This window comes from Ceratotherium simum, chromosome 8, assembly GCF_057802395.1.
Source record: "Ceratotherium simum simum isolate JZ-2026a chromosome 8, ASM5780239v1, whole genome shotgun sequence".
Classification (NCBI taxonomy): domain Eukaryota; kingdom Metazoa; phylum Chordata; class Mammalia; order Perissodactyla; family Rhinocerotidae; genus Ceratotherium; species Ceratotherium simum.
The window spans coordinates 34,115,779-34,121,778 of NC_141907.1; the positions used below are offsets into that span (position 1 = coordinate 34,115,779).

Sequence of the window (6,000 nt, forward strand, 5' to 3'; positions counted from 1 at the left end):
AAGTTCTCTCCAATCTCGTCCTCCTAAGCGTACACCTCTCCTAGCTCAGTTCCAAAACTGCATTCTATTTAGTCAACTTTAAAAGGAAAAAAACAAAACAAAACACTCTTCCTCCCACTCCAAGCATTCCTGAAGCATACTTTACAGTAGAGTTACCCTTCAGAAACCTCAGTTGTTACCTAGCAGACAAATTTTTTGCAAGATTTCCCCAAGAGGCAAAGGACAGAATGGTTCACTTTATTCATAACCACTGTAAAATCATTAACAAACAGTAAAGAAAACATTAATCCATAATTCCATACCATTCATTCTTTTCCATGTTCTCTTCTCATCTTTGTCCACACAAATCTGTATATTTTATATACCAATAAATTATACCTTGGGGGTTTTTCCTGATTATAAAAGTAATGCCTTTCCTAGCATTCTAGGAATGGCATCTTGCCTTAGAAGACTAGGCAAGATTCACATATTATGGAAATAAGATTATATAGAAAGGGAATGTCTCCTGTGTCTCTACATCCTCTAATACCTTTAAACCGATCCAGGCTTCTTACTTCTTGCCAAGTGGTGATGACTTGACTTTCTCCCGTCTATGCCCTTCCTCTCTTACACTCCTCATCTCGTTTTTGGAGTTATTGCCCACTCCTACCAGGGGCCCAGCAACCCTGGAGCCTGGTTATGAACAGAGGCACAGACTCACAGTCCATTTATTATCAATTATTTAAATGCACATAACTCAGGCTTCTCCTCACCTGTCTCACTTAAAGGTTAATGAGACCGAGTTTTGTGAGCATCTTGAAAGCAAAGTGCACAAAAACACCAAATGGGATCGGTTTCCTTTGCTCTCTGCCCCATCATCATAGTTTGCCAAAAAAAAAAAAAGGGTCATGATCTTGCCAACAACGAGTAGGCATGTTCTGACGGCCATCACTCCTGCTACTGCAGCAGCTGACCACAGCCACCTGCCCAGCACAGTGATGGTGCTAACATGAAACCATAACAATAATTTTATTCCAGAGACCAAGGGCTGCACTTCTGATCAAGGGCTGAAGAGAGAGGACAGGGACATGGGAAAGGCTTGCCAAAATTCACACGGGTGGCCACTGGCAACCAAGGCGCAGAGCACCGCCTCGGCAGCCCTGGTGGAGACTCCCTGCCTCCCCAAGAGCAGAGTCCCCCCTCAGAAGATGCTAAAACATCAGCAGATAGTTTCAAATATCTAATGCACTTTACACAAATCTAATCATTATCTTATCTCCTCCCTAGACTTGGCAGGACCACAAAGAGCTAATTTTATGACAACCATTCTTTGACAAATAAAAACTAACGGGAGGTAGGAATTGGCCAAAAAATTTGGCAAAGCAGGACACGCCAGACTTAGTGAAACAGAAAAACCAGCTTCACCTAGTGCTCTAAACGAAGTCCCCCCTCCTCAAATGGCTGTATCACAGACCCCCAGAATGGGACAAGAAGGACCCAATAGAGACACCCAGAGGGTGCATTCTACTGCAACTCCCTCATTTTACTGATGGGAAAACTGAGGCCCGGAGAAGTGAACTGACTTTCCCAAGGTTACACAGTAAATTAAAGTAGTGGACGAGCCTGGCCCAGAAGGCAATTCTTAGGAGTCCCTGGTTGGTGGTCTTTCTACCAAATCCCACCAGACCTTTTATTATGGAGAGTCTGTCACTCTGTCTCTGACAAACCATTTCAACTGAGAGAAATGCCATCAACATGTATCAACATGCAGAATATGCACTAATAACACATTAAAATTAAAACGGTAATCTGACTATTTTCCTTACATTTATTTCTTGGTAGTACAACATTGTTGAAAATAAATGAACACAAAACAGTTTTTAAATCTGGATGGGAGCTTCTTAAAAACACTCAAATCATTTTGAAGATATGCTGTTCCAATTAAATCTAATTCTAAACTTCAAATCAAGTATGTTTTACACAAGAATGCTTATTGAATAATAATGAAACCAGTCGAAGATATTCTCATATGAGATAAAACTTTTAAGTTCTCTTGCTGTGCAATTAAAGGACTGTCCGCCGCCTCAGAGGGGTTTTCTGGGGAAGCTGATATTTATGTCCAAGATGTTGACACATAAGATAATACATGTAAGAAGCTTAATATCAGGCTTAACACATAGTAAGCATTGAACAAATGCTAGTTTCCCTAACCCGGGGTAGGAAAATAAGTATTGCCCACATAACTAGTAATATCTTCTTACAATACTTTCCTAAAAGTCTGTCCTACACCTCTGGAAGCCAGCCCTGGTGGTCTACTGGTTAAGATTCGGCATACTGAAGTAGCCCAGGTTTGTTTCCGGGTCAGGGAACCTTACACCACCCATCTGTCGGTTATCATACTGTGGGGGTCATACACTGTCATACTGTACATGTTGCCGTGATGCTGAAAGCTACACCACTAGCATTTTAAATACCAGCAGGGTCACCCATGGTGGACAGGTTTCAGTGGAGCTTTCCAGACTAAGACAGACTAGGAAGAAGGACCTGGCCACCCACTTCTGAAAAAATTGGCCCTGAAAACCCCATGAATTGTAGCAGAGCCTTGTCTGATTTAGCGCTGGAAGACAGGATGGCACAAAAAGACCAGGCAGGGTTCCGCTCTGCTGTACGCAGGGTTGCTATGAGTTGGAATTGACTCCTTGGCACCAAAAATAACAGCCCTGGAAAACTTAAGGACTTAACGTCATCAGGATATTGTCTATTTTAAATGTGTAACTAAAAAGGGTATAGATAGACAACATTCCATTTTTCTTAAAAAATAAATTTAGATATCCAAAAATCAGGATAATCAACATAACACTATTCTAATATTATGGCAAGGCTTTCAGTATTAATTTCTGCTGTTAACGGAAAAAAAAAAAAAAATAATTCAATGTTTGCTGTTGTTTCTCCAGTGGCAGGAAAAGAAAACAGCCATCAAAAAGTTGAAACATGGGGGCCAGTCTGATGGCACAGTGGTTAGGTTCATGCACACTGCTTTGGAGGCCCATGGTGTGTGGGTTCGGATCCCAGCCCCGACCTACACACTGCTCATCAAGCCATGTTGTGGTGGTGTCCCATATACAAAATAGAGGAAGACTGGCACAGATGTTAGCTCAGCAACAATCTTCCTCAAGCAAAAAGAGGAAGAAGATTGGCAATAGATGTTAGCTCAGGGCCAATCTTTCTCATCAAAAAGAAAAAAAAAAAAGTCAAAACATGACATAAAAAGAGTAACAGTTTTAAAATATTTTATCTTTGTACAAGCGGATTCTTGTGATATTCAGCCTTTTCTTAAAAAAATTTTGTAGTCAGTGTTCATATTACTGCAGTTAAGTGTAAAATACCAGTCTTTTACACTTAAGCTCATGAAGCTGTTCCACTACCACATTATCAAAGTTTCAGAAAGAGGAATCCCACTGGCTCCTTGGAAGTAAATTATTTAGTTAAAAGTATCCTTGGAAGAGAGAATCAAAGTATAAGACATAAACACCTTCCCTGAAAAAGGATCTCAACTTTAGAGTCCTTTTCCAAAAGCTCTGAGCAAAGATCTAGACCAATCCCTGTTTATGAAGGCTCTGAGTGATTTTTCGAGGTCATCTAGCAAGGTGATGACAAAAGAACAGCACGAGAAATGTTGCATCTGTTCCCCCCAACTCTGTTCTATCAGCCCATTCTACTCTGCTGCCACCTGTGTTCTCTCAGCAGTTCCCCCAGCACTGAGGTTCTTCATCCTCTTGACAAATGTCTTCCTTCCAAAACAGTGCCATTTCTAGGATTCCGCAAGTTCCAATAAACATTTGTTGAACAAATATTGCTTTCAGGCTACCAACTGAAAACACAACAAAGCTGCTACCTAAGTTCTTAAAGAAATCCCCCTTCAAGTATTCTGTCTGTTCCTGAAAGGCCAGCTACACGAATTCAGATACTCTTAACTATCATGGCAATTTGAGGACAAGATTTGAAATATAAATCTATGACAAGAAAAGAGAAAGAAGACTTAAGAGACCCAAATCCAGAGCAACAGATCAGGATGCCACTGTTTGTTTTCTAAATCAGTGAAATATTAAAACAAATGACAAACCAATGCCAAACTCACAAAGTTTCCTCATTTCTTGAAATTCAAACACAACTGCTGGCATCATTTTATGATAATCCTTTAGATATTTCACCTAAGTCATCAGGCGCGTAAAGCCAGTGACTGAGGGACGACTTCGACAAGACTGTGTGTGCCCTCTGGGAGCCCGGTATCGTTCGAGCTTCCGACACTGAACTTATCTCCTCCCAATTTTGGCCCTCCCCAGCCACTCGATCCATCCAAAGGCGTTTGTGACAGTCGTGGCCCGAAACTGAGCAGAACTTGACTACAAAACGGCCACAACTCTAAATTTGATTTCTCCAGTTTTTTTTTAATTCAAGTCCCACGCTCCCTCGGCCCTTTGCCCCTGACCCCTGGGTTCTAGAGCTCTTCACCAACGTCGAAACTAGCTTACATTGTTTCTATGGGACCCCGCACCCTCCCTCGGTCCAGCAATGTTTTCATCGCACAAATGTCATTTCTAGCCTTCAACCCTCCATTCCGCCCGGCGGGCAGTAGACGGGCTTTCAGGACCCAGTGGCCAGCTTCCCTGATTAGGTCCCCTTCGCACAGCCATTTTCTAGTTAAAACGCTCTCTCTGCCTCCGAGGGGGAAAATGAACTTTTCCCCTCTGATGTCGAAGCGGCTAGTCTCTGAACCCCGGAGAAGCCAGCCCCGTTTCCAACTCCCCGGCAGGAGCGCGCTGCCGCCCCGGGAGGGAGAGCCCAGCCGCACAGCGGAGGCCAGTGCCAGGGAAAGGGGGTGTGCGCTCTTCCCCGCCGGCGCCCACCTCACTTTTCCCCTCCGCAGCCCCAACCCGGGCGCACTCCCTTCAACCCGGTCTCCCTCGCCCCAGGCCCTGCCAAGCCGGGGCCGCCGAGGGAAAGAGGGCGCCGGGAAGCAGGAGGGATGGAAGTCAAGGAGTGAGCCCGCAGTCGCCGTGCCACCCGGCCCTGCGGCGCGGGCGCAGGGCGCACGGGACTCCGCAGCGGACGCCCGCTGCAGATGCGGCGGCAGCTGTGGCTGCGGCTGGGCGGGCGGCAGTGGCCACGCAGCCCTGGGGGCCGGGAGGAGAGGATCAGCCGCCGGGGCTACGAGCAGCCACTCGCCACACGCCGCTGCCCCTGCCGCTGCCCCGATCTCTCGCCAGCACTCCCGGGCTGCCCCGGGGTCCAGGGCAAAAGCAAGGAAGAAAGCGAGGCTCACCGGCGATGCGCGCGGCGCTCGCCTCGGCTCTGGCGCCCGGCAGCTCTGCTCCAGTCTCGCCCTCCCCGGAGCGCCCGGATCAGCTGCGGGTGCAGCGCACGAGCTTCCTACTTGAGACCAGGACGGGATCCGGCGACTGAGCATGCCCAGTGCCGCTCCGCGAGTCCCGCGCAGGGAGCGGCGCCGGGAGATTCCACTTCTCCAGGCTTTGGCGGCGGCTGCGCGAGGAGAGGCTGGAGGGGCCCGGCCGCGCGGGGGCTGAACGCGAGAAAGGCGGGGCCGGGGCGGGGGCCGGGGAAGAGGGGGCGGGCAGCGCTCCTAGTGCGACCCCTGCAGGCAGAGGCTGCGAGGCCTCTGGGACTCACGGTGCCCCTCTCGTCTGGGAAGATGGCAGGGGGGCAATGCGGGCCAGGGTATCGGGACCCAAAGGCCGGGAGTCGCAGTGCAGCCCGGTATCCCCTGCATGTGGCTTGGCGTCTGTCTGCACCAAAAGGCAGTTGGGTAACCTTATCCGTGGCTAGTCTTTTCTCCCACATGTCTGCATTCCCGTCCCCAGATGAGAGCTGCCCACACCCACCCACCTGTAACTTGTAGGCGAGACCTTCTCCTTCCTTCTGTCTCCTTATCCAGAACCCCAGGCATATGCTACACATACGCGCACACACACACGCCATTCCTTGAAATCACAGCAAGATCTC

At 47.8% G+C, this 6,000-nt stretch overlaps 1 protein-coding gene and 1 pseudogene across 15 annotated transcripts in view; one reads left to right on the top strand and one right to left on the bottom strand.

Annotated features, from left to right (window-relative positions):
- Positions 1–5,496, bottom strand: part of APBB2 (amyloid beta precursor protein binding family B member 2) — a 367,521-nt gene extending 362,025 nt beyond the window's left edge. For 13 of the 15 annotated variants that reach the window (XM_087434240.1, XM_014786909.2, XM_087434244.1 and 10 more), the window contains exon 1: positions 5,303–5,495. The gene's annotated coding sequence lies outside the window, so the exon portion shown is untranslated. Of the gene's footprint in view, positions 1–5,302 lie in introns of all 15 variants that reach the window. The other 2 variants (XM_087434241.1, XM_087434242.1) reach the window with 2 other exon arrangements.
- LOC147916428 (uncharacterized) lies at positions 4,713–5,417 on the top strand (annotated as a pseudogene).
- Positions 5,497–6,000: the final 504 nt, after the last annotated feature.